Raw genomic sequence first — 27518 nt, forward strand, 5'->3', positions numbered from 1 at the left:
TCAAAGCATTTTGAAAGTGACACACTTCCTGCTGCCAGTTGGTGGCGCTATAACTTTGACTCACAATAGTCACATCCATGTGATCGTCCTCTTACAGCGAACACACTGCTGAAGTTTCATCAAGATCAGTTAATGTATGCTGAAGTTATAACACACTTCCTGTTTCACGTTTCTCGCCATGATTTCTTTCCTCGCCACGGACAAACCGTTCGAGATATCAAAAATCCCCACACAAGCTTTCATCCTCAATGTCTTGACTTCACGCTGACGAGTTTCGTCGAATTTGGATCAAAGCTCTAGGAGGAGTATTTCAAATACCATTGCGAGCGTTTTACAAACAAACCTCAATAGCCGACTTCCTGTTGGGCTGGGGTAAAAAGTAAGAGCGCGAGGTATAGATGAAACGATGAGATCAACATGTGTACCGAGTTTCATATTATTACATGCAAGCGTGTTTGAGTTATGGACCGAGTGTTCGGACCCTGTTCCAGGGGGCGCTGACGAGCCCCCCTGCCACGCCCAGGTACCAGCTTCAGCCCGGCTCTGATGGCCGCGGGTTCTGACCCGTGTGCAAAGTTTCAAGAGTTTTCGAGCACGTTAAGGGCCCCAAAAGTGCCCAAAAGGTAGCAAAATAATAATAATACTAAAGAAGAAATATAGCTGCGAGCAGCGATGAAGGTCCCAAGCCGGTGGCACCGCAACCCCAGTTCCTTAGTTACCTAAAAGCACCAGGGTGGCCATGCCACTGGCTTTGGCCCTTCATCGCGGATCACAGCTATATATATATATATATACTGTATATACATATATATATGAAGCCGGTGGCACCGCCACCCTGGTGCCTTTAGGTTTATTGTGCACGACATGCAAAATGTAACCCTGCTTTGACTGATGCAAGCTCTACAGCACAGTTTATAGTAAGAAAGAATATAGTAAGAAAGAAAAGTAAGCTGTTACTCTGAGATGGTTTGGGAAACAAACATTCATCATGTCGCATTGGTTTTAGTTACTTGTCCTCGAACAGAGCCCTAATCTGTTTATATTTCAGTTACACATTCTACATTGATTAAAAAAGAAAAATCAAATGTGTTTTTAATTCATACAGAAATAAAATATTTATAATTCAGCTGAGAATAAAGTTAGTTCAAATTTTAAGAAAAAACAAATATGATCTGAAATATAGCACATTCATTTTTAAATTCATTCAGGTTCAATTGCCAAAAATACAATCTTAATTTAATTTAAAGCAAATAATAAATCTAAAATATATGGGTTATATGCATATTTTGTAAAAAAAGAAAAAAAAAAGAAAGAAAGATATATATCCAAAAACACAAGGCCTTAAACTTTAACAAGGGTGCAACTCTTATCACTACAACAAACATAGTCGCACACACAAGTCAAGTCACTTACATTTTATATGCAATATTGACTTTTTAGATGCAATATTGACTTTTTTCTGTTTCAGCAGAGAAAATAGTTAAACAAAGATCACAGCGACCCATCGCGCATCTCAAAGCAATGTGTTTTCTCATTACTGAATGATTCAGCATTTTGAATCCATGACTCGTTCATTAAGACGGTCATCTGGCGACACCTTATGGTGATTTAGGGTTATGTTTAAAAGTATCGTTCTTTACAGCGATTTTTAATTGACTCCTGTTAAACCAATCTCGTAACATTATTGTGTAACCGATTTAATTTGATCAGCCTTACCTAGGGTAACAGCCCTATAGTGTCTTATTATTCTAAATTATTGAATTTATTGATCAAATTTACTAATGAAAAATGAAGCATACATTTATTAAGACTAGGCTGCCCTGCAGATATTAGGCTACAATATGCAGATTTAAATATACCATTTATCAAATAATCTGTTTATTTTTAGGTTACACATTACATTGTTTAAAAAATAAAAATCAAATGTGACCCGCTCTGGCGAAATGAGTCGGAAGTTGCAACCTTCCATTTTAAGATATGGGCCGATTATATGGAAAAACCATGAAATAACAAAAAAAAAATATATATATATATTTTTTTGCTAATTTCAAAGAACAGACATTCAAAAATAATCTCACAGGGTTTCGTAGTCGAGATAATTGAGTAAAGGTATTTAAATAACGATTAAAGTTGTCAAAGCTTTAAATTCGCTGAAATAAACATTGCTCTTCTCAACTCCCCTCGTCACCTCTGAGCATTTCCCGGGTATCCCCTGAAACGTTGAACTCACTGGAGGCTTCTAACCTAAACTGCGTGAGTATATTTATCTGCAAGAAGAATATAGCCTATTAAGGCTGTAACGATCGCGACACTCAGATCCACGAACCTGTGTCGCGGTGTGAGAGGACAGAATCACGACACCGACACGTCCCTTCAACTCCCGAAGTTATCCTTCACGTCCAGACCCAATGCTAGCTACAACATCTTTAAATTACTAGTATTATTTGAAGTTAACATTATAAAATACGTAGACTTACACCACAAAACTTAAATTATTACTAAATTTTTTAAAATTGGGCAATTTCAGCATTATGGAGGAGATCCAATTCCCAGATAATTAAATATTTTAATAAATTGGCCTATGTGAACCACACTGCACAAACCAAAAGTAATACTCACCGGATGAAGAAGGGTTGACTCTCTCCAGAACATAAAATCTTTATTTTATTTTCCGTGTTCGCATTTATGAGGAAAAACAATCCGAACGTGACCGTTCTCTGGAAGCAGCACTAAAACTTTCACATAGCTTAAACATGCAAGCACAAAGCCTTTCTTTAAAGTAAATTTCGTTTTTAAAATAATTATCTTAATTTAAATCAATGTTTCATCAACCAATTACTAGGATTTAATAATAAGAAATAAATTGCAGACAATAGGCTAGGCCTAATCACGACGCTGAGACGCGCGGCACGTGAACTGAAGCTTGTCTCATGAACCGAAAGTCAGCGTATAAGGTATCCTCACAGACATATATATATTGAAATGTCTACTTTTAAACACAACCATTCAAAATGAAAGAAAACAGACTGCTCTCTGCTTATGTGGGCTAATCCGTATGAAAACTGAATTTCTCTCTGACTCCTCTTCAATCTTTCTGATTTTAGAACATTTTTGTAAAAGTGACTTTTTAATTATTTATTTCAAAAAAATTAAAAATAAGTTGAGTTTCAGCCTCGTTAAATTGCATTTATATATGTTAATCTATTTGGTCAAATTAAGCTATATAAAATAAATAGTTTATCCCTTAAAATGCTATGGATTTTGAAAGATATCAAAAAAAAAAAAAAAAAAACGGGCAAAAAAACTTTAAAAGCGATTTTCTTAGGTTTTCAATTGGAAAAAAAAGGGCAGACGAACAGAATTCAAATCTGTATATCTTTACAACCATTCAAGGTATGACCAAGGTATCATTTGAAAGCTTACAGTGTCCTCTTTTCATTAATATCAAAATCTCAATTTTTAAATTTGGGTCACTGTGACTAATTTTGCTGGATCAGGTCGGTCACAAATGTGTTTTTTATTGTAGTATTATTTTATACAGAAATACATTATAATTATATATAATATACAAAATATAACCGTGGGCGCGATTAAACAGTGTTACAATAAAACTCAACATTGTGTTTTTTAAAAATAAATTCAAATAATACAAATCCCGAAATTGCGCTAATTTTAAAATTAAACTAAAACTCATGGCTGCACAAGCATTCATAACTGTGCGCGCCAACAGCGAGGAACCAGCAGAACAGAGTGAACGTTCATTCTGTTTAGTTCAATCCTACTTAATAGGAATTTATTTAAAATGCTTGCTCTACTCCACAACATTAATGGCTTGTGCGGATATCTGTATTTTGACTTTCGGTTTTAAGTAAGCGATTTAAAAGTTCCCGAGTCCCAGCGGAGTCACACGTTGATTAACCGGTGGGAATATACACAATAGGCCTAACTGATATTGAAAACAAGAGGGCAGTATAGCACTACGTATGACTAAGATTATTTTTTCTTCTTCTGAATTTTACAACCTGGCTGTTTTTGAACGTAAACATAATTCTTAAATGAAAAAAGGGAAAAACTGCTTTAATTATAATATTTGTATAATTTAATTTAGAAACAAATGATGTATAATTACATTTTTAGAAGATATTAGGCTTTTAGTGTTTACTTTTTTGACATTACTTTAATCTTTTGCCAAAGTTGCACATGCCTACTGGCTAATAAATGTGATGTATCTGTCGAGCTATCTGTATCTATCTGTTTCAAGCAATTTCAAGCATGCTAAGAGTCCCAAAAGTATCAAAAAAAATGTTAAAGTTTGATTTGTTGCCACAGCAACAGTATCAAAGATATCAAGAATCCATTCACAGGTCTACATCTGCTGTATTTTTACATTATACAGATGAAGTTTGAAGCAAATCGGTTAAAAATAAGAGGGTGATATCAAAGCATTTTGAAAGTGACACACTTCCTGCTGCCAGTTGGTGGCGCTATAACTTTGACTCACAATAGTCACATCCATGTAATCAGCCTCTTACAGTGAACACACTGCTGAAGTTTCATCAAGATCAGTTAATGTATGCTGAAGTTATAACACACTTCCTGTTTCACGTTTCTCGCCATAATTTTGTTTCCTCGCCACGGCCAAACCGTTCGAGATATCAAAAATCCCCTCGCAAACTTTCATCCTCAATGCCTTGACTTCATGCTGACAGAGTTTCGTGCCGTGTGTTTGAATTCTCTAGGAGGAGTATTGCACATTCCACTGCGAGCGTTTTACAAACAAACCTCAATAGCCGACTTCCTGTTTGGCTGGGGTAAAAAGTAAGAGCGTGAGGTATAGATGAAACGATGAGATCAACATGTGTACCGAGTTTCATATTATTACATGCAAGCGTGTTTGATTTATGGACCAAGTGTTCGGACCCCGTTCCAGGGGGCGCTGTCTAGCCCCCCTGCCACACCCAGGTACCATCTTCAGCCCGGCTCTGATGGCTGTGGGATCTGACCTGTGTGCAAAGTTTCAAGAGTTTTCAAACCCGTTAAGGGCCCCAAAAGCCGCTAAGAGTCTCAAAATCATAAAAAAAAGAATTTTAAAGTTTGATGCGTTGCCACGGCAACAGTATCAAAGATATCAAGAATCCATTCACAGGTCTTCATCTGCTATGTATTTACATTATACAGATTAAGTTTGAAGCACATCGGGTAAAAATAAAAGGGTGAGTTCAAAGCATTTTGAAAGTGACACACTTCCTGCTACCAGTTGGTGGCGCTATAACTTTGACTCACAATAGTCACATCCATGTGATCGTACTCTTACAGCGAACACACTGCTGAAGTTTCATCAAGATCAGTTAATCTATGCTGAAGTTATAACACACTTCCTGTTTCACGTTTCTCGCCATAATTTCGTTTCCTCGCCACGGCCAAACCGTTCGAGATATCAAAAATCCCCTCGCAAACTTTCATCGTCAATGCCTTGACTTCATGCTGACCGAGTTTCGTGCCGTGTGTTTGAATTCTCTAGGAGTAGTACTTCAAATTCCATTGCGAGTGTTTTATGAACAACCCTAAATAACCGACTTCCTGTTGGGCTGGGGTAAAAAGTAATAGTATGAGGTATATATGAACGATGAGATCAACATGTGTACCGAGTTTCATATTATTACATACAAGCGTGTTTGAGTTATGGACCAAGTTTTCGGACCCCGTTCCAGGGGGCGCTGTCTAGTCCCTCTGCCACGCCCGGGTACCATCTTCAGCCCGGCCCTGATGGCCGCGGGTTCTGACCTGTGTGCTAAGTTTCAAGAGTTTTTGAGCATGTTTAGGGCCCCAAAAGTGCCCGAATAGTCGTATAAATAATAATAATAATAATAAATATAGCTGCGAGCAGCGATTGCGGGCCCAAGCCGGTGGCACTGCAACCCCGATGCCTTTAGTTACCCAAAGGCACCGGGATGGTGGTACCGCCGGCTTTGGCCCTTTATCGCTGCTCACAGCTATATTTATATTTAATATAAAGCCGGTGGCACCGCCACCTTGGTGCCTTTAGAGTTATTCTGTACGACGTGTAAAAACGTAACCCCCGCTTTGACTATCAAAAAGAAGTGTTTTGTAGAGCTTGCATCAATGCAGACTCGATGCGCTGTGCGCTGTAACTCCATGTGGCTTTAAGCGCATCATTCTCCACTCGGGATGCGCATAAGCGTTTTGTGCCACACTGTACTGAGCCTTTCATATCATAATGCAGTGACGCAATGACAGATTATTAATTGCCTTTCTTGTTCTGTTCCATCTATTATATGTTGATAATAGATAGGACAGAGCACTAAAAACCTCAAACAAAGCACTAAAAACTTAAACTGTTTGCTGTGTAGTCTGAGAATGAGCTGTTTGATTTGCACCCTCTTCCTCTTCACTGTCCTCCATAAAAACCAGCTATCCAGGTCCATGTTGTTCTAGAAAGTTTGTATGTTGCTGCCTCAATTAACATCTCTGCTATACATTTAAAACATGGCTATATCTAAAATAATTTATCTTTTTGATTTTTGTTATCTTGTTTTTCATGAATATTTTACAACAATACAAAGAGCAATGTGTATTTTCCAATAATATAGTTTGTAATGGCTTTTTTTGTCATAGATTATAATCATATATTTTTTGGATTTGTTATTTATCTTTATAATGAAGTTGTCTGTATTAAGTAGATTGTGTTTAACACACACAAGAGTGATTTATTAGTTCAACACATAGTTATAGAAATTCTCCTTTATCTAAAAAAACCCTGCACTTTATACACACACACACACACACACACACACACATAAATACATGTAAATAAAAATACCAAAAAAAAACATCAAATGTGTTTTTAGTCAGAGTATTATTTTATACAGAAACAAATATTTGTAATTCAGATAAGAATGAAGTTAGTGTTTTAAAATCTTAAGGAAAACAAATATATTGAAATATAGCACATGAATTTTAAATTCATTCAACTTCAATTACAAATACAATCTTACTTTTATTTAAAGCAATCTATACATTTAAAAGATGGGGGTTATATGCCTATTTTGTCATTTAAAAATATTGTTATGCAAAATTGTTATGCAAAAAGACAAGGACTTAGAGGCAAGGACTTGTAGGAAAAATCACAGCCAGCCACACACACACACATAAACACAGACAACAGCCCTTCCCTCCCCTCCCCAAACACACACACCCACAGAGAGAGAGAGAGAGAGAGAGAGAGAGAGAGAGAGAGAGAATCGCAGGGGAAATAAATCCATTCAAACTACAATATCTGACTTTCTGTTGCTCAGAGCGAATGACTTTAAATTGGAAAGTTGATCGGCTTGACGAGAACAATATACGTGGTAAGTTTTGTAACTGTAGGTAAATTGAGCAAAGTTATAACACACTTTATGTGTCCTTTTTTAGTCATAAAATTCATTTCCTCGCCACGGCCAGACCGTTCGAGATATCAAAAATCCGTCCGGAATTGAGCATCCTCAATGTCTTGACTTCATGCACACCGAGTTTGGTTGTGATTGGTAAACACATGCATTGTGATTTGATGTATTTCTCCTAAGACAATTATTCAAACAACCCATAATTCATAATTCATAAATAACTTCCATTTGAACTGTCATAAAACTTAGAGCACGAAAGTTGTTTGGCCTGATGTGATCTATAATTGTACCGAGTTTCATATTAATTCATGCAAGTGTGTTTGATTTATGGACAAATGTTCGAATCCCAGTCCAGGGGGCGCTGTCGAGCCGCCCTGCCACGCCCGGTTACCAGCTTCAGCCCGGCCCTGATGGCCATGGGTTCTGACCCGTGTGCAAAGTTTCAAGAGTTTTTGAGGATGTTAAGGCCCCCGAAAATGCCAGAGAAGTCGCACACAGCAAATAAAGGGTTAAAATTAACCTGACAGGCGCCCCTCCTCTCACTCACACAGAGAGACACTGAGACACTGGCAAAATTCTGAGATTTTCTCTACATTCAAACAGACATATCTGACTTTCTGTGGGTCCTAGCTAATGAGTGTCAATTAGAAAGTTGTCCGGCTCGAGGAGTACAATATACATACCGATTTTTGTAACTGTAGATAAAACTAACAACCCCACTTTTGTCAAAAGGTGGCGCTACTGAGCCCTCACCACGCCCGTTTCTGAAACTTTGTACATGTCTACTGGCTAATAAATGTGATGTGTCTGTCGAGTTTCATGCATTTTGAAGCATGCTAAGGGTCTCAAAAGCATCCTAAAAGCATCCTAAAAGAAGGGTAAAGTTTGATGCGTCACCACGGCAACAGTTTCAAAGATATCAAGAATCCATTCACAGGTCTACATCTGCCGTATGTTTACATTATACAGATGAAGTTTGAAGCAAATCGAGTTAAAATTAGAGGGTGATTTCAAAGCATTTTGAAAATGATACACTTCCTGCTGCCAGTTGGTGGCGCTATAACTTTGACTCACAATAGTCACATCCATGTGATCGTCCTCTTACAGCGAACACACTGCTGAAGTTTCATCAAGATCGGTTGATGTGTGCTGAAGTTATGATACACTTCCTGTTTCACGTTTCTCGCCATAATTTTGTTTCCTCGCCACGGCCAAACCGTTCGAGATATCAAAAATCCCCTCGCAAACTTTCATCCTCAATGTCTTGACTTCACGCTGACCGAGTTTCGTCGAATTTGGATCAAAGCTCTAGGAGGAGTATTAAAAATTCCATTGCGAGTGTTTTACGAACAACCCTAAATAGCCGACTTCCTGTTGGGCTGGGGTAAAAAGTAAAAGCACGAGGTATAGATGAAACGATGAGATCAACATGTGTACCGAGTTTCATATTATTACATGCAAGCGTGTTTGATTTATGGACCAAGTGTTCGGACCCCGTTCCAGGGGGCGCTGTCTAGCCCCCCTGCCACGCCCGGGTACCATCTTCAGCCCGGCCCTGATGGCCACGGGTTCTGACCCGTGTGCACAGTTTCAAGAGTTTTTGAGCATGTTAAGGGCCCCAAAAGTGCCCGAATAGTCGTATAAATAATAATAATAATAATAATAATAATAATAACTAGAATGTACATTTCCAGAGGAAAATGTGAAGTGGTGCTTGCAGTGGCAAAACTCACCACCCGGTTGCTAGGGTGTTATGGCTGGTTGCTATGGTGTTCTGGGTGGTTGCTAGGGTTTTCTTGGTGGTTGCTAGAGTGTTGCTAGGTGGTTGCTATGGTGTTCTGGGTGGTTGCTAGGGTCTTGATAGGTGGTTGCTAGGGTGTTCTGGATGGTTGCTAGGCGGTTGCTAGGGTGTTGCTAAGGTGTTCTGGATGGTTGCTAGGCGGTTTCTAGGGTGTTCTGGGTGGTTGCTATGGTGTTTCTAGGTGGTTGCTAGGGTGTTTTAGGTGGTTGCTATGGTATTTTGGGTGGTTGCTATGGTGTTACTAGGTGGTTGGTAGTGTTCATATATGGTTACTATAGAGTTTTTATAATGTTCATGGCATGATTTAGCACTTAGTTAATCAATATTAGCATGTAGCTATTCACTGCTAGCATGTGTAGCATGTAGCAAGTCCTGTTTGCTAGCATGAGTAAAAAGAGCCAACCCCCATCTCTATATGATGTTTTGATGCAGAGATATAGGTCTTGCAAAACGGTTGCTAGGGTACTCTGTTTGGTTGCTAAGGAGTGGCTTGGCAGCTGCCAAACATGAAGTTCCAAAGTCAAAGTGAATGTATAAACTTACCCCCATTTCTATAGAATGTTTTAATGCAGAGATATAGGTCTTAAAAAAATGGTTGCTACGGTACTCAGTTTGGTTGCTAGGGAGTGGCTTGGCAGCTGCCAATCATGAAGCTCCAAAGTCATTGTGAATGTATAAACCAACCCCCATCTCTATACGATGTTTTGATGCAGAGATATAGATCTTGCAAAATGGTTGCTAGGGTACTCTGTTTGGTTGCTAGGGAGTTGCTTGGCAGCTGCCAATCATGAATCTCCAAAGGCTGCTTGTCAATTTGTTTGATATAATACAACTCCCATGCCTCTATGACATTCAGAATGGAAGATATCCCTCTTTGGATTTTGGTTGCTAAGGTGCTCTACAATGGTTGCTAGGGCGTTGCCAGTAAGTGTTGAGGTGATTCAGGATTGGCTGTTTGCTGGCTCAAGTCAAACGAGCCCACCCTCATGTTTCTATGACACTTATATCCTGAGATATCCCTTTGATCTAATTCAATGGAAGTCTATGGGAGTTGTTGCTAAGGTGCTCTAAATGGTTGCTAGGGCGTGGCTTAATAGCTTCACAATGATCCTGAGAGACTGATTGGTCGTCTGAGTAAAATGAGCCCGCCCCCTTGTCTCTATGACACTGTGATCCAGAGCTATGTTCAATACAAAATCCCTATGCAATTTACCATAGTAGGAAAAACACATGCATTTGATGGGACGTCCTTCACCATAGTAAGTCAATGGGGAAAAATTTTGGGCAGCTCCTGTCCCCCAGGGGTGCAACTTTTACCACATTGTGAGGTATTTTCTTAAAGAGCCTGCCAGCCTCTTCAAATATGGCAAATCACACGTTTGTCCGAAATCCTTGTTCGGAGCTATGAGTCGTCAAAGTTTGTCGCAATGTTAAGTCTATGGGATTTTTTGGAAATTTGTTCGCCCCTGGGGCGAGCACCGTACCCCCGATCTCTTAAAAAAGTCATAGGACACTTCTCCTCAATAGGCCGCATGATTTGACGCCCCATTTATGGGTCTGTGACAAAAACTGTGGACGGAGGAGTGCGCCAAACTTTTTCCTGGAATAGTAAAATGCTATACTAGAAAATTTTCAATGGGAATTTTTGGAAAATTTTGGGCAGCTCCTGCCCCCCAGGGGTGCAACTTTTACCCCATTGTGAGGTATTTTCTTAAAGAGCCTGTCAGCCTCTTCAAATGTGGTAAATTGCTGGTTTCTGCGAAATCCGTGCTCAGAGCTATGACTCGTCAAATTTTTTAGCAATGTTAAGTCTATGGGATTTTTTTGGGCCGTTTTTCGGCTCTGGGGCGACCATCGTACCTCCGATCGCTTAGAAAAGTCATAGCACACCTCTCCTAAATGAGCCGGTCGATTTGACGCCTCACCCATGGGTCTGTGACAAAAGCTGCGGGAGGAGTAGCGAACCAAAAAGTGGCCAGAATAATAAGAAGAAGAAGAATAATAAACTAGAATGTACATTTCCAGAGGAAAATGTGAAGTGGTGCTTGCAGTGGCAAAAAGCTCGCTCGGTTGCTAGGGTGTTCTGGGTGGTTGCTAGGGTAATGCTAGGTGGTTGCTAGGGTGTTCTGTGTGGTTGCTAGGGTGTTGCTAGGCGGTTGCTAGGGTGTTCTGGGTGGTTGCTATGGTTTTGTTGTACGGTTGCTAGGGTGTTCTGAGTGGTTGCTAGGGTGTTGCTAGGTGGTTGCTAGGGTGTTCTGGGTGGTTGCTAGAGTGTTGCTAGGTGGTTGCTATGGTGTTCTGGGTGGTTGCTAGGGTGTTGCTAGGCGGTTGCTAGGGTGTTCTGGGTGGTTGCTAGGGTGTTGCTAGGCAGTTGCTATGGTGTTCTGAGTGGTTGCTAGGGTGTTCTTGGTGGTTGCTAGGGTGTTCTGGGTGGTTGCTATTGTGTTGTTAGGCGGTTGCTAGGGTATTCTGGGTGGTTGCTAGGGTGTTGCTAGCGTGTTCTGGGTGGTTGCTAGGTTGTTGCAAGGAGGTTGCTAGGATGTTCTGGTATTGGATGGTTGGTAGTTGTCAGAGATGGTTACTATGAAGTTTGTAGCATTTTCTTGGCATGATTTAGCACTTAGCTAATCAATATTAGCATGTAGCTATCCTCTGCTAGCATGTGTAGCATGTAGCAAGTCATGTTTGCTAGCATGAGTAAAAAGAGCCAATCCCCATCTCTATACGATGTTTTGATGCAGAGATGTACGTCTTACAAAATGGTTGCTAGGGTACTCTGTTTGGTTGCTAGGGAGTGGCTTGGCAGCTGCCAATCATGAAGCTCCAAAGTCAATGTGAATGTTTAAACCAACCCCCATCTCTATACGATGTTTTGAGGCAGAGATATAGGTCTTGAAAAACGGTTGCTAGGGTACTCTGTTTGGTTGCTAGGGAGTGGCTTTTGCAGCTGCCAATCATGAAGCTCCAAAGTCAATGTGAATGTATAAACCAACCCCCATCTCTATACGATGTTTTGATGCAGAGATAAAGTCTTGCAAAATGGTTGCTAGGGTACTCTATTTGGTTGCTAGGGAGTGGCTTGGTAGCTGTCAATCATGAAACTCCAAAGGCTGCTTGTCAGTATGAATGATATAAACCAACTCCCATGCCTCTATGACATTCAGAATGGAAGATATGCCACTTTGGATTTTGGTTGCTAAGGTGCTCGATAATGGTTGCTAGAGCATGGCCAGAAATTGTTGAGGTGTTTCATGATTGGCTGTTTGCTGGCCCAAGTCAAACGAGCCCACCCTCATGTTTCTATGACACTTATATCCTGAGATATCCCTTTGATCTCTTTTAATGGAAGTCTATGGGAGTTGTTGCTAAGGTGCTCTAAATGGTTGCTAGGGCATGGCTTAATAGCTTCACAATGATCCTGAGAGACTGATTGGTCGTCTGAGTAAAATGAGCCCGCCCCCTTGTCTCTATGACACTGTGATCCAGAGCTATGTTCAATACAAAATCCCTATGCAATTTACCATAGTAGGAAAAACACATGCATTTGATGGGACGTCCTTCACCATAGTAAGTCAATGGGGAAACTTTGGGCAGCTCCTGCCCCCCAGGGGTACAACTTTTACCCCATTGTGTGGTATGTTCTTAAAGAGCCTGCCAGCCTCTTCAAATGTGGCAAATCTCACGTTTGTCCGAAATCCTTGTTTGGAGCTACGAGTCGTCAAAGTTTGTCTCAATGTTAAGTCTATGGGATTTTTTGGAAATTTGTTCGCCCCTGGGTCGAACACCGTACCCCCGATCTCTGATAAAAGTGATAGGACACTTCTCCTCAATAGGCCGCACGATTTGATGCCTCATTCATGGGTCTGTGACAAAAACTGTGGACGTAGGAGTGCTCCAAACTTTTTCCTGGAATAGTAAAATGCTATACTAGAAAATTTTCAATGGGAAAAATTTGGGGAGCTCCTGCCCCCAAGGGGTGCAACTTTTACCCCATTGTGAGGTATTTTCTTACAGAGCCTGTCAGCCTCTTCAAATGTGGTAAATTGCAGGTTTCTGCGAAATCCTCGCTCAGAGCTATGACTCGTCAAATTTTTTCGCAATGTTAAGTCTATGGGAATTTTTGCAAAATTTTGGGCAGCTCCTGCCCCCAAGGGGTGCAACTTTTACCCCATTGTGAGGTATTTTCTTAAAGAACCTGTCACCCTCTTCAAATGTGGTAAATCACAGGTTTCTGCGAAATCCGATCTCAGAGCTATGACTCGTCAAAGTTTGTCGTAATGTTAAGTCTATGGGATTTTTTTTGGCCGTTTTTCGGCCCTGAGGCGACCATCGTACCCCCGATCGCTTAGAAAAGTCATAGCACACCTCTCCTAAATGAGCCGGTCGATTTGACACCTCACCCATGGGTCTGTGACAAAATCTGCGGGAGGAGTAGCGAACCAAAAAGTGGCCAGAATAATAATAAGAAGAAGAAGAATAATAAATAACATGGGAGTCAATGGGGAAAATTTGGGCAGCTCCTGCCCCCCAGGGGTGCAACTTTTACCCCATTGTGAGGTATGTTCTTACAGAGCCTGTCAGCCTCTTCAAATGTGGTAAATCGCAGGCTTCTGTGAAATTCTCGCTCGGAGCTATGAGTCGTCAAAGTTTGTCGCAATGTTAAGTCTATGGGATTTTTGGGAAATTTATTCGCCCTTCGGGCGAACATCGTACCCCCGATCGCTTAGAAAAGTCATAGCACACCATTCCCGAATAATCCGCACGTTTTGAGACCTCATTCATGGGTGTGTGACAAAAACTGCGGGAGGAGTAGCGTGCCAAACTTTTTGGCCGACTCAAAAAACACAATAGTAATAGTGTTGCCTTGCTTTCAGCAAGCACCACTAATAACATGGGGGTCAATGGGGAAAATTTGGGCAGCTCCTGCCCCCCAGGGGTGCAACTTTTACCCCATTGTGTGGTATGTTCTTACAGAGCCTGTCAGCCTCTTCAAATGTGGTAAATCGCAGGCTTCTGTGAAATTCTCGCTCGGAGCTATGAGTCGTCAAAGTTTGTCGCAATGTTAAGTCTATGGGATTTTTAGGAAATTTGTTCGCCCTTCGGGCGAACATCGTACCCCCGATCGCTTAGAAAAGTCATAGCACACCATTCCCGAATATTCCGCACGTTTTGAGACCTCATTCATGGGTGTGTGACAAAAACTGCGGGAGGAGTAGCGCGTCAAACTTTTGGGCCGACTCAAAAAACACAATAGTAATAGTGTTGCCTTGCTTTCAGCAAGCACCACTAATAATCCTAAGGAAAACAATAGGGCCTTCGCCCTTTCAGGGCTTGGGCCCTAAATATAGCTGCGAGCAGCGATGGCGGGCCCAAGCCGGTGGCACCGCAACCCCGGTTCCTTTAGTTACCTAAAGGCACCCGGGTAGCGGTGCCGAAGGCTTTGGCCCTTTTATGATTAAATGTTCAAACGGCTTGCCATACTCTGTCATTTCGACTAGTCACAATTATGTTACAGATGTCTTAAATTATAATACAAACTATCCAAAATGTAATTACGAATAGACAGAAAGACGTTGTTGATATCTACAATGTTAATTCCGGACAGGCAAACTTAGATTTTAAATGTTAAAAGGGCTTGCCATACAGGGACGTAGGCTCAGAGAGAGGCTCACCATATTCAAACCAAAATATCTGACTTCCTCTTGGTCCGAGCTAATGACTATGTATTAGAAAGTTGTCCGGCTTGAGGAGTACAATGTATATAACGATTTTTGTAACTGTAGATAAAAATAACAACCCCACTTTTGTCAAAAGGTGGCACTATTTAGTCCCTGCACCATGCCCGTTTCTGAAACTTTGCACATGTCTACTGGCTAATAAATGTGATGTGTCTGTTGAGTTTCATGCAATTTCAAGCATGCTAAGAGTCTCAAAAGCATCCTAAAATAATTTCAAAGTTTGAAGCTTTGCCACGGCAACAGTTTAAAAGATATCAAGAATCCATTCACAGGTCTACATCTACCGTATGTTTACATTATACAGATGAAGTTTTTCATCTGTTTTTCATCATTATACAGATGAAGTTTTTCATCTGTTTACATTATACAGATGAAGTTTTTCATTCATATTATTACATGCAAGCGTATTTGATTTATGGACCAAGTTTTCGGACCCCGTTCCAGGGGGCGCTGTCTAGCCCCCCTGCCACGCCTAGGTACCATCTTCAGCCCGGGCCTGATGGCTGTGGGATATGACCTGTGTGCAAAGTTTCAAGAGTTTTCAAACCCGTTAAGGGCCTCAAAAGCCATTAAGAGTCTCAAAATCATCAAAAAAAAAGAATTTTAAAGTTTGATGCGTTGCCACGGCAACAGTATCAAAGATATCAAGAATCCATTCACAGGTCTTCATCTGCCATGTATTTACATTATACAGATGAAGTTTGAAGCAAATCGGGTAAAAATAAGAGGTTGATTTCAAAGCATTTTGAAAGTGACACACTTCCTGCTGCCAGTTGGTGGCGCTATAACTTTGACTCAAAATAGTCACATCCATGTGATCGTCCTCTTACAGTGAACACACTGATGAAGTTTCATCAAGATATGTTAATGTATGCTGAAGTTATAACACACTTCCTGTTTCACGTTTCCTCACCACGGCCAAACCGTTTGAGATATCAAAAATCCCCTCACAAACTTTCATCCTCAATGTCTTGACTTCTTGCACACCGAGTTTGGTTGTGATTGGTAAACACATGCGTTGTAATTTGATGTATTTCTCCTAGGACAACTATTCAAACAACCCATAATTCTCAACTTCCATTTTAATTGTCGTAAAACTTAGAGCACGAAAGTTGTTTGGCCTGATGTGATCTATAATTGTACCGAGTTTCATATTAATTCACGCAAGTGTGTTTGATTTATGGACAAATGTTCGAATCCCAGTCCAGGGGGCGCTGTCGAGCCACCCTGCCACGCACGATGACCAGCATTAGCCCGGCCCTGATGGCCATGGGTTCTGACCCGTGTGCAAAGTTTCAAGAGTTTTAGAGGATGTTAAGGCCCCCGAAAATGCCAGAGAAGTCGCACACAGCAAATAAAGGGTTAAAATTAACCTGACAGGCGCCCCTCCTCTCACTCACACAGAGAGACACTGAGAGACTGGCAAAATTCTGAGATTTTCTCTACATTCAAACAAAAATATCTGATTTTCTGTGGGTCCTAGCTAATGAGTGTCAATTAGAAAGTTGTCCGGCTCGAGGAGTACAATATACATACAGATTTTTGTAACTCTAGTTAAAACTAACAACCCCACTTTTGTCAAAAGGTGGCGCTACTGAGCCCTCACCACGCCCGTTTCTGAAACTTTGCACATGTCTACTGGCTAATAAATGTGATGTGTCTGTCGAGTTTCATGCGATTTGAAGCATGCTAAGGGTCTCAAAAGCATCCTAAAAGAATGGTAAAGTTTGATGCGTTGCCACGGCAACAGTTTAAAAGATATCAAGAATCCATTCACAGGTCTACATCTGCCGTATATTTACATTATACAGATTAAGTTTGAAGCAAATCGGGTAAAAATTAAAGGGTGATTTCAAAGCATTTTGAAAGTGACACACTTCCTGCTGCCAGTTGGTGGCGCTATAACTTTGACTCACAATAGTCACATCCATGTGATCGTCCTCTTACAGCGAACACACTGCTGAAGTTTCATCAAGATCAGTTAATGTATGCTGAAGTTATAACACACTTCCTGTTTCACGTTTCTTGCCATAATTTCATTTCCTTGCCACGGCCAAACCGTTCGAGATATCAAAAATCCCCTCGCAAACTTTCATCCTCAATGCCTTGACTTCATGCTGACCGAGTTTCGTGCCGTGTGTTTGAATTCTCTAGGAGGAGTATTGCACATTCCATTGCGAGCGTTTTACAAACAAACCTCAATAGCCGACTTCCTGTTGGGCTGGGGTAAAAAGTAAGAGTGTGAGGTATAGATGAAACGATGAGATCAACATGTGTACCGAGTTTCATATTATTACATTCAAGCGTGTTTGATTTATGGACCAAGTGTTCGGACCCCGTTCCAGGGGGCGCTGTCTAGCCTCCCTGCCACACCCAGGTACCATCTTCAGCCCGGCTCTGATGGCTGTGGGATCTGACCTGTGTGCAAAGTTTCAAGAGTTTTTATACCCGTTAAGGGCCCCAAAAGCCGCTAAGAGTCTCAAAATCATCAAAAAAAAGAATTTTAAAGTTTGATGCGTTGCCACGGCAACAGTATCAAAGATATCAAGAATCCATTCACAGGTCTTCATCTGCTATGTATTTACATTATACAGATTAAGTTTGAAGCAAATCGGGTAAAAATAAGAGGGTGATTTCAAAGCATTTTGAAAGTGACACACTTCCTGCTGCCAGTTGGTGGCGCTATAACTTTGACTCACAATATTCACATCCATGTGATTGTCCTCTTACAGCAAACAAACTGCTGAAGTTTCATCAAGATCAGTTAATGTATGCTGAAGTTCTGACACACTTCCTGTTTCACGATTCTCGCCATAATTTCGTTTCCTCGCCACGGCCAAACCGTGCGAGATATCAAAAATCCCCTCGCAAACTTTCATCCTCAATGCCTTAACTTCATGCTGACCGAGTTTCGTGCCGTGTGTTTGAATTCTCTAGGAGGAGTACTTCAAATTCCATTGTGAGTGTTTTATGAACAACCCTAAATAACAGACTTCCTGTTGGGCTGGGGTAAAAAGTAATAGTTTGAGGTATATATGAACGATGAGATCTATATGTGCACCGAGTTTCATATTATTACATGCAAGCGTGTTTGATTTATGGACCAAGTTTTCGGACCCCGTTCCAGGGGGCGCTGTCTAGCCCCCCTGCCACGCCCGAGAACCATCTTCAGCCCGGCCCTGATGGCCGCGGATTCTGACCCGTGTGCAAAGTTTCAAGAGTTTTTGAGCATGTTAAGGGCCCCAAAAGTGCCCAAATAGTCGTATAAATAATAATAATAATAATAATAATAAATATAGCTGCGAGCAGCGATTGCGGGCCCAAGCCGGTGGCACCGCAACCCTGATGCCTTTAGTTACCTAAAGGCACCGGGATGGTGGTACCGCCGGCTTTGGCCCTTTATCGCTGCTCACAGCTATATTTATATTTAATATAAAGCCGGTGGCACCGCCACCTTGGTGCCTTTAGGGTTATTCTGTATGACGTGCAAAAACGTAACCCCCACTTTGACTGTCGAAAAGAAGTGTATTGTAGAGCTTGCATCAATGCGGACTCGATGCGCTGTGCGCTGTAACTCCATGTGGCTTTAAGCGCATCATTCTCCACTCGGGATGCGCATAAGCGTTTTGTGCCACACTGTACTGAGCCTTTCATATCATAATGCAATGACAGATTATTAATTGCCTTTCTTGTTCTGTTCTATCTATTATGTGTTGATAAAAGATAGGACAGAGCACTAAAAACCTCAAACAAAGCACTAAAAACTTAAGCTGTTTGCTGTGTAGTCTGAGAATGAGCTGTTTGATTTGCACCCTCTTCCTCTTCACTGTCCTCCATAAAAACCAGCTATCCAGGTCCAGGTCCATGTTGTTCTAGAAAGTTTGTATGTTGCTGCCTCATTTAACATCTCTGCTATACATTTAAAACATGTTGTCTCAATTTTATAGCAGCCATGGCTCTATCTAAAATAATTTATCTTTTTGATTTTTGTTATCTTGTTTTTCATGAATGTATTTTACAACAATACAAAGAGCAATGTGTATTTACCACTAATATAGTTTGTAATGGCTTTTTTGTCATAGATTATAATCATATATTTTTTTGGATTTGTTATTTATCTTTATAATGAAGTTGTCTGTATTAAGTAGATTGTGTTTAACACACACAAGAGTGGCACCAAACACAGCTCTAAAAAAACTTGACACAATCCATCATTCAGCCATCCGTTTTGCCACTAATGCACCCTATCACACTCATCACTGCGACCTGTATAAACTGGTAGGTTGGCCCTCCCTTCATACCCGGCGGCTCCATCATTGGTTTCTCTTCATATATAAGACAATTCTGGGCAAGGCACCTCTCTATTTGTCATCCCTATTTCATGCCGCTTATAACACCTATCACACAAGATCAAGTAATTTGATTAAATTTAGTATCCCCCCTACTTCTACTACCTTTGGACATAATGCCTTCCGCTTTGCATCAGTACACGACTGGAACATACTACAAAATACCCTGAAACTTACATCTCTGATCCCAATCTCCACCTTTAAGCAAAACCTCGAAAATTACATAGTTGACTCTTGTTCCTGCTGACAATCATGAACCATATTTACACACTTATTTAAGCACTCTATTCGTTTTCTTTTTCCTCTTTGTTGTCTTTTTTATTTTTATTTAGCTGCTTGTTCTAAGTGTTATGTGTTTGACTATGTACAGCTGTACATTATGTTCTTATTTTTTCCTGTAGCCTCTTGGCCAGGTCATGTTTGTAAATGAGAAGTGGTTCTCAAACATTTTACCTGGATAAATAAAGGTTAAAAAAAAAGAAAAAAAAAGAGTGATTTATCAGTTCAACACATAGTTATAGAAATTCTACTTTATCTCAAAAAACCTGCACTTTATACACACACACACACACACACACACACACACACACACACACATACATAAATACATGTAAATAAAAATACAAAAAGAAACATCAAATGTGTTTTTAGTCAGAGTATTATTTTATACAGAAACAAATATTTGTAATTCAGAAAAGAATGAAGTTAGTGTTTTAAAATCTTAAGGAAAACAAATATATTGAAATATAGCACACGAATTTTAAATTCATTCAGCTTCAATTACAAATACAATCTTACTTTTATTTAAAGCAAACTATACATTTAAAAGATGGGGGTTATATGCCTATTTTGTCATTTAAAAAAAATACAAAATTGTTATGCAAAAAGACAAGGACTTAGAGACAAGGATTTATAGGAAAAATCGCAGCCAGCCACAGTGTGTGGTTCAAACATACATAAACACAGACAACAGCCCTCCCCTCCCCCCACACACACACGCACATGCACACACACACACACACACACACACACACAAACACAGACAACAGCCCTCCCCTCCCCACACAGACACACACACCCACACACACACACAGAGAGAGAGAGAGAGAGAGAGAGAGAGAGAGAGAGAGAGAGAGAGAGAGAGTGAATCGCAGGGGAAATAAATCCATTCAAACTACAATATCTGACTTTCTGTTGCTCAGAGCGAATGACTTTAAATTGGAAAGTTGATCGGCTTGACGAGAACAATATACGTGGAAAGTTTTGTAACTGTAGGTAAAATGAGCAAAGTTATAACACACTTTATGTGTCCTTTTTTAGTCATAAAATTCATTTCCTCGTCACGGCCAGACCGTTCGAGATATCAAAAATCCGTCCGGAATTGAGCATCCTCAATGTCTTGACTTCATGCACACCGAGTTTGGTTGTGATTGGTAAACACATGCGTTGTAATTTGATGTATTTCTCCTAGGAGAATTATTCAAACAACCCATAATTCCCAACTTCCTTCTTAAAACTTAGAGCACGAAAGTTGTTTGGCCTGATGTGATCTTTAATTGTACCGAGTTTCATATTAATTCATGCAAGTGTGTTTGATTTATGGACAAATTTTCGAATCCCAGTCCAGGGGGCGCTGTCGAGCCGCCCTGCCACGCCCGGTTACCAGCTTCAGCCCGGCCCTGATGGCCATGGGTTCTGACCCGTGTGCAAAGTTTCAAGAGTTTTAGAGGATGTTAAGGCCCCCAAAAATGCCAGAGAAGTTGCACACAGCAAATAAAGGGTTAAAATTAACCTGACAGGCGCCCCTCCTCTCACTCACACAGAGGGACACTGAGAGACTGGCAAAATTCTGAGATTTTCTCTACATTCAAACAAACATATCTGACTTTCTGTGGGTCCTAGCTAATGAGTGTCAATTAGAAAGTTGTCCGGCTCGAGGAGTACAATATACATACTGATTTTTGTAACTGTAGATAAAACTAACAACCCCACTTTTGTCAAAAGGTGGCGCTACTGAGCCCTCACCACACCCGTTTCTGAAACGTTGCACATGTCTACTGGCTAATAAATGTGATGTGTCTGTCGAGTTTCATGCAATTTGAAGCATGCTAAGAGTCTCAAAAGCATCCTAAAAGAATGGTAAAGTTTGATGCGTTGCCACGGCAACAGTTTCAAAGATATCAAGAATCCATTCACAGGTCTACATCTGCCGTATGTTTACATTATACAGATGAAGTTTGAAGCAAATCGGGTAAAAATAAAAGGGTGATATCAAAGCATTTTGAAAATGACACACTTCCTGCTACCAGTTGGTGGCGCTATAACTTTGACTCGCAATAGTCACATCCATGTGATCGTCCTCTTACAGCGAACACACTGCTGAAGTTTCATCAAGATCGGTTGATGTGTGCTGAAGTTATGATACACTTCCTGTTTCACGTTTCTCGCCATAATTTTGTTTCCTCGCCACGGCCAAACCGTTCCAGATATCAAAAATCCCCTCGCAAACTTTCATCCTCAATGTCTTGACTTCACGCTGACCGAGTTTCGTCGAATTTGGATCAAAGCTCTAGGAGGAGTATTAAAAATTCCATTGCGAGTGTTTTACGAACAACCCTAAATAGCCGACTTCCTGTTGGGCTGGGGTAAAAAGTAAAAGCGCGAGGTATAGATGAAACGATGAGATCAACATGTGTACCGAGTTTCATATTATTACATGCAAGCGTGTTTGATTTATGGACCAAGTGTTCGGACCCCGTTCCAGGGGGCGCTGTCGAGCCCCCCTGCCACGCCCGGGTACCAGCTTCCACTGCATGAAAAGTGGGATTTTCGTCCCCGTAAACTGTCGGAAATCTCCCTAATTTTCGGCAGTTAACGACAATTTACAGACTGTGAACGCCGCGTTCCACTGTGCCACATATTGACGGAAACGAACCATGACGTATGCATGGAGCGCTCGCGGAGGTGTGAATGGCCCTAATTAGCATATGAATAGCAGCACTGCGCGCGCCTTGCCAGAGAATGGCTTGAATTTCCTCACTCAGTATTGGTTGAAATTCACTACATTTAAACAAGATAATCACTCGTGATTGGTTGGCAGATCTGTTATTATTGGTCAGCTTACATAAAATTATAATAATAATTATTTATTTATATATATTCATATGATATGCTATTATGTTGTATATTCATGTCATTGTTATCCTATGGACTAAACTATTATTACCATCAAGGACATGAATTTATTGAGGAAAGGAACATATGCCAGATACTGTTTATTCAAAGAAATAGCTTTATTAGAACAAACACACAATGTACAAAGCATAGGAGAACATCTTCAAAGCACAGAAAACATGTCCTCCACCCTCTGGAAACATGGGATAACATACATACAGCACTACAGTTATACAAATAAATCAATAATATATTGCATCTTTATTCAAAAATAAATTGCCCTGAATGGCATCAGAATTGGGCACCAGATATATCAAACACAATGTACAGTGGAGGCAGAATTGTGAACAAATAATAAGGATGTAATTTATAGGGATAGTTCAGTTTGAAATTAATTTTTGATATGTTTTAGCTTACCTCAAGGGCATCCAAGATGTAGGTGTCTTTGTTTCCACAATATTTTCAATTTTGATATTTTTAGGTCAAACCGTTCTTGTCGGTCAGTCATATAATGGAGGTCTATGGTCACCACCTCAAAGAGCATGCACAGAGTAGTCCAAATTAAACATGATTTAATGACTCATAAATTAAGTACACATTGATGGCCTAAGACACGAAACGAGCGATTTGTGAGAGAAAACAAACAGTTTATATATATATATATATATATATATATATATATATATATATACATACACACACTGTTCATTTTCTCACACAAACCGCTCGTTTCGTATCTTAAGCCATCAATGTGTACTTACAGTTACGAGTCATTAATTCATGTTTAATCTGGATTTCTCTGTGCATGCTCTTTTAAGAGATCCCCATAGATTTCCATTATATGACTGACAGACAAGAATGGTTTGACGTAAAAATATAAAAATTGAAACTACTGTGGAAACAAAGACACCTACATCTTGGATGCCCTTGAGGTAAGTTAAAACATATCAAAAATTAATTTTAAAGTGAACTATCCCTTTAAAACTCTTAATTCAAGTCCTGTAGGCTCATCGGGGCGTAGTGAATCCTCCACCTCCAAGTCTTTGCGACGCGTGCTTGAGGTGCTCACACACGTTCACCTTGATGTACATACACCTCAGTGGCTATGGAAGCAAATTTCATGATCCCTTCTGCAAAGTTGAAAAAGACCAATGATTTAGATGTATGCAAAGACAATCTGCCCCAAGTCCCCACATTTGTAAGCAAAAATATGTTTCCTTTGCATCCACTACCTGGTTTCCTTCAGGCGATGGCGGATGTCGACCAGTAGTTTCAGGACATTTTTCTGGAACACTGAAATAAACAAACACATTTGGTGAGGTTTGCAATGCTCTAATTAGAATAGCAAAGTTTGCTAGCTCACAAGAGAGAAGGTGTCTATTAAAAGTGTCTTCTCCACTGCCAATAGATCAATACTTACCAGTCTCAGTCACTGCATCTCCCAGTCTCAGTCACTGCATCTACACCACAAAAAATGTGTTATACAAGTTATTATCAAATGATGAAACTGAACATATTTATAAGATGATAAATAATAAATCTGCAATATTGTAACAATTAGAGATATATCTATAAAACTTGGTGAACTGCAAAGTACTTTGATGAAAATTGCGGCCTTAATTGTAAAAAAATTCTTAATTACTTGATTTCTTGTTCAAAGCAATGTGTACACTGCGTAACAGGCATCCAGGGTCATATGACCACCACCTGAATAGCAAAATAATCCTAAATGAGCTTAATGTGAACGCAGCCGACAACTCACCGTGCCTGTCATGTGCTGAGATCACTGCGCTGTACTCTTTTATCATGTCTGGACCTGGGCGGGGGACTGGGGGCATCACTACGGGATCGGTCTTCATGGATTTATTAGTTCCATATGGTTATACCTGAAATTAAAATAATTTTGTAATTATAATACGTTTCCTGTTGTGTTAGTATATGTGCACTGGAAGCCTCAGCACACAAACAAATTCCTTATGTGTGCAAGCACACTAGATAATAAAGCTCTTTCTGATTCAGATTCAAAGTAATAGCAGTGATTTGAAGACTGTGTGCCTCGCACGTGCCGTGACCCATCATGTCTGGACCTGAAGGTGTGCCTCGAACAATCTCTGTGCAGGACCTGATGGTGAATCGAACACTGGACCTAGTAACATTTAAACTTGGCCAAACATTTATGAATATAACATGCCATGTTCCAGTTCTTTTTGGCGTTTTCACCACTGTCTTACTCTCAAAGTCATCCATAAACACAGACGTTAATACCAAATTAGTTTAGTTTTACTGTTTATTTGACTGGGGCCTGATCAAAAGAAAAGAGGATGAGATCACAACACGTAACGTTACCTTGTTTAGGTGTTTTTTCTCCTATCAGGGAAGGGCACCTCACTCCTTACAGCACCTGAGAGACAAAACAAATGCGTTAACAAACATCACAAACAGATGGAGTTAAAGATTTCACTCCATCACACAACAGCGTTGCAGTTTTACAAACAAGGATAGCCTACACTAGAGCATACAAGCACATTACGAACTTTGAGTTTGTATGATCCTGGCACATATAATTTCTGACGATATTCAGAGTAGCACGCATTGGGAAAAGCCCGTTGAACACCCAATACGAGTTAGTTTGATTACTAGCAAAGAATGGTAGCTACCTAGCAGCCAGATAACAACGTGCAAAATACAATTTAGTGTCAAGAATTAAGAGCAGCAAGCTAACGCAAAACAAAAAAACTGTGCCGTTAAGGTTAACGCCCTTGAACATTCGCGGCAGTAATCACAGCAGGTTTGTGAAGTTTAAGAGAATAACGCTAAACTACCAAACACTAGCATAAGTAGACATGGACATAGAATTCACTAGATTGGACGAACTTACCTTCAATTTAGAGGAGATGGGTTCACCAGTGATCATGACGGCGATGTAGGCTGAATATCTGTGCCGTTATTTTCTGCTTGAAAAACCAACCATGTGAAAAACACGCTGAATCGCGCCGCTCGCGCCACATGGCTCGCATGTTGCCTCGGCCTATCAGAGTGGCTGGCTTTACAGGTTGGGTTATGATGATATGTTGCCTCAGCCAATCAGAGTGACGTTCACTGGATTTCGACTGTGGTTGAAATCAAAGCTCTTGATAGAGTTGTCCGACCTCGGCTGTCCATGACTTTTCTGTTGCTGTTAGTTCTTTTTAAATTAGGAATAAGGTGGATAGACCTAATATAGGCTACCATGAAATGAAAAATACAAATACAGGGTGTGCATAAATAAACAACTTGATTAGGCTACTTAAAATAAATAAACCAGTAAAAAAAAAAACCCCAAAAAAACCATCTGGTTATAACTGTGAATTAACATCCAAAGATGTTATCATATAATTTGAAAACTGCTTCTGTAAATGTTATGATGAATCCTATAATTTTATTAGGTAAATTTCATATTCATAAGAGTAAAATGAATAATTCTAAACCTTGTTTGAAGTTAATTTTTTATTTTTTTTGGTCTGATTTTCAGTTGTATATTGAGTCTCTCTATCGATAAAAAATGTAGTGATACAATTGTATTTACTAAAGAATATTGAAGCTAATTGAAAAGTGAATTAATGTGTATGCTTTTTTCTTTTTTTAAGTAGTACAAATTACTGGTTTCTAGCTTTCTCTTAAATCATTATATTATACATAATAGATAGTCCTTTTCCCCTTTTTATTTTTTTATTTTTTCAATTCTGTCCTATTTTTATTTTTTCTTATTCATTTATAGTGAAATTATTATTTGTTGATTGTTATCTTTTTGGATATCATGCTATTGTTGTGCATTATGTGTAATGTAAAAAAAAAAAAACACTGTGAGCTTGATCTGTTTCTACCAGAGATTGTCCTAGAATGAGGTATATCTTTCAGAAAAATGTTACCTGGGGTGAAACTCCCCTACCCTTATTTGCATGTGTATAGCTCACAGCATTTTCATTTACATGTCAAAGCCTCCTCTAGATTTAGGAAAAGGGGGGTCATGGGGGGACAACTGGCAAGCAAGGCCTACGTCAATTTCCGGCAATTCACGGCAGTTTTGGGTGTTGCCTGTAAATTGCCGTGTGCAGTCGTAAACCTGAACTTCCACGACAATCTACAGTGCCGCTTACTGACGAAAATCCCACTTTTCATGCAGTGTTCAGCCCGGCTCTGATGGCCGCGGGTTCTGACCCGTGTGCAAAGTTTCAAGAGTTTTCGAGCATGTTAAGGGCCCCAAAAGTGCCCGAATAGTCGTTAGAAAAAAAAAATAAAAAAAAAAATAAATAAATAATCGGAAGGAAAACAATAGGGCCTTCGCCCTTTCAGGGCTTGGGCCCTAATAATAATCGTTAGGAAAACAATAGGGCCTTCGCCCTTTCAGGGCTTGGGCCCTAATAATAAAATATAGCTGCGAGCAGCGATGGCGGGGCCAAGCCGGAGGCACCGCAACCCCGGTTCCTTTAGTTACCTAAAGGCACCCGGGTGGCGGTGCCGAAGGCTTTGGCCCTTTCATGATTAAATGTTAAAGCGGCTTGCCATACTCTGTCATTTCGACTAGTCACAATTATGTTACAGATATCTTAAATGATAATACAAACTATCCAAAGTGTAACGACTAGACAGAAAGATGTTGTTGATATCTACAATGTTAATTCCGGACAGGCAAACTTAGCTTTTAAATGTTAAAAGGGCTTGCCATACAGGGACGTAGGCTCAGAGAGAGGCTCACCATATTCAGACCAAAATATCTGACTTCCTCTTGGTTCGAGCTAATGACTATGTATTAGAAAGTTGTACGGCTTGAGGAGTACAATGTATATACCGATTTTTGTAACTGTAGATAAAACTAACAACCAATGTAGTAGCACTTCTCTTTTTTTGATTGGCTGATGCGTAGCAGGGTCGACTGCTGAACTCCAGGCGAGACGCGCTTGATTCTCACGTGAGAGCGGCGCGGCCAGAGAAATTGCGTATATTAAATATATTATTAATAGTTTTTCCGCATGAGAAATACAATGTGTGACGGGAGTGTGAGACAAAAGAC

The 27518-nt window shown here is 40.2% G+C and overlaps 1 long non-coding RNA gene across 1 annotated transcript; it reads right to left on the reverse strand.

Annotated features, from left to right (window-relative positions):
- Positions 1–23395: 23395 nt before the first annotated feature.
- On the reverse strand, positions 23396–25659 carry LOC148978544 (uncharacterized). Its single transcript, XR_016168850.1, has 6 exons — positions 25347–25659; positions 24815–24869; positions 24231–24354; positions 23889–23928; positions 23701–23761; positions 23396–23598 (listed from the first exon to the last, which is right to left on the reverse strand). It is a non-coding gene; the product is annotated as an uncharacterized LOC148978544 (long non-coding RNA).
- Between the last annotated feature and the right edge of the window lie 1859 nt (positions 25660–27518).

Source organism: Pimephales promelas, chromosome 6, assembly GCF_988280905.1.
Source record: "Pimephales promelas chromosome 6, fPimPro1.hap1.1, whole genome shotgun sequence".
NCBI classification, from domain to species: domain Eukaryota; kingdom Metazoa; phylum Chordata; class Actinopteri; order Cypriniformes; family Leuciscidae; genus Pimephales; species Pimephales promelas.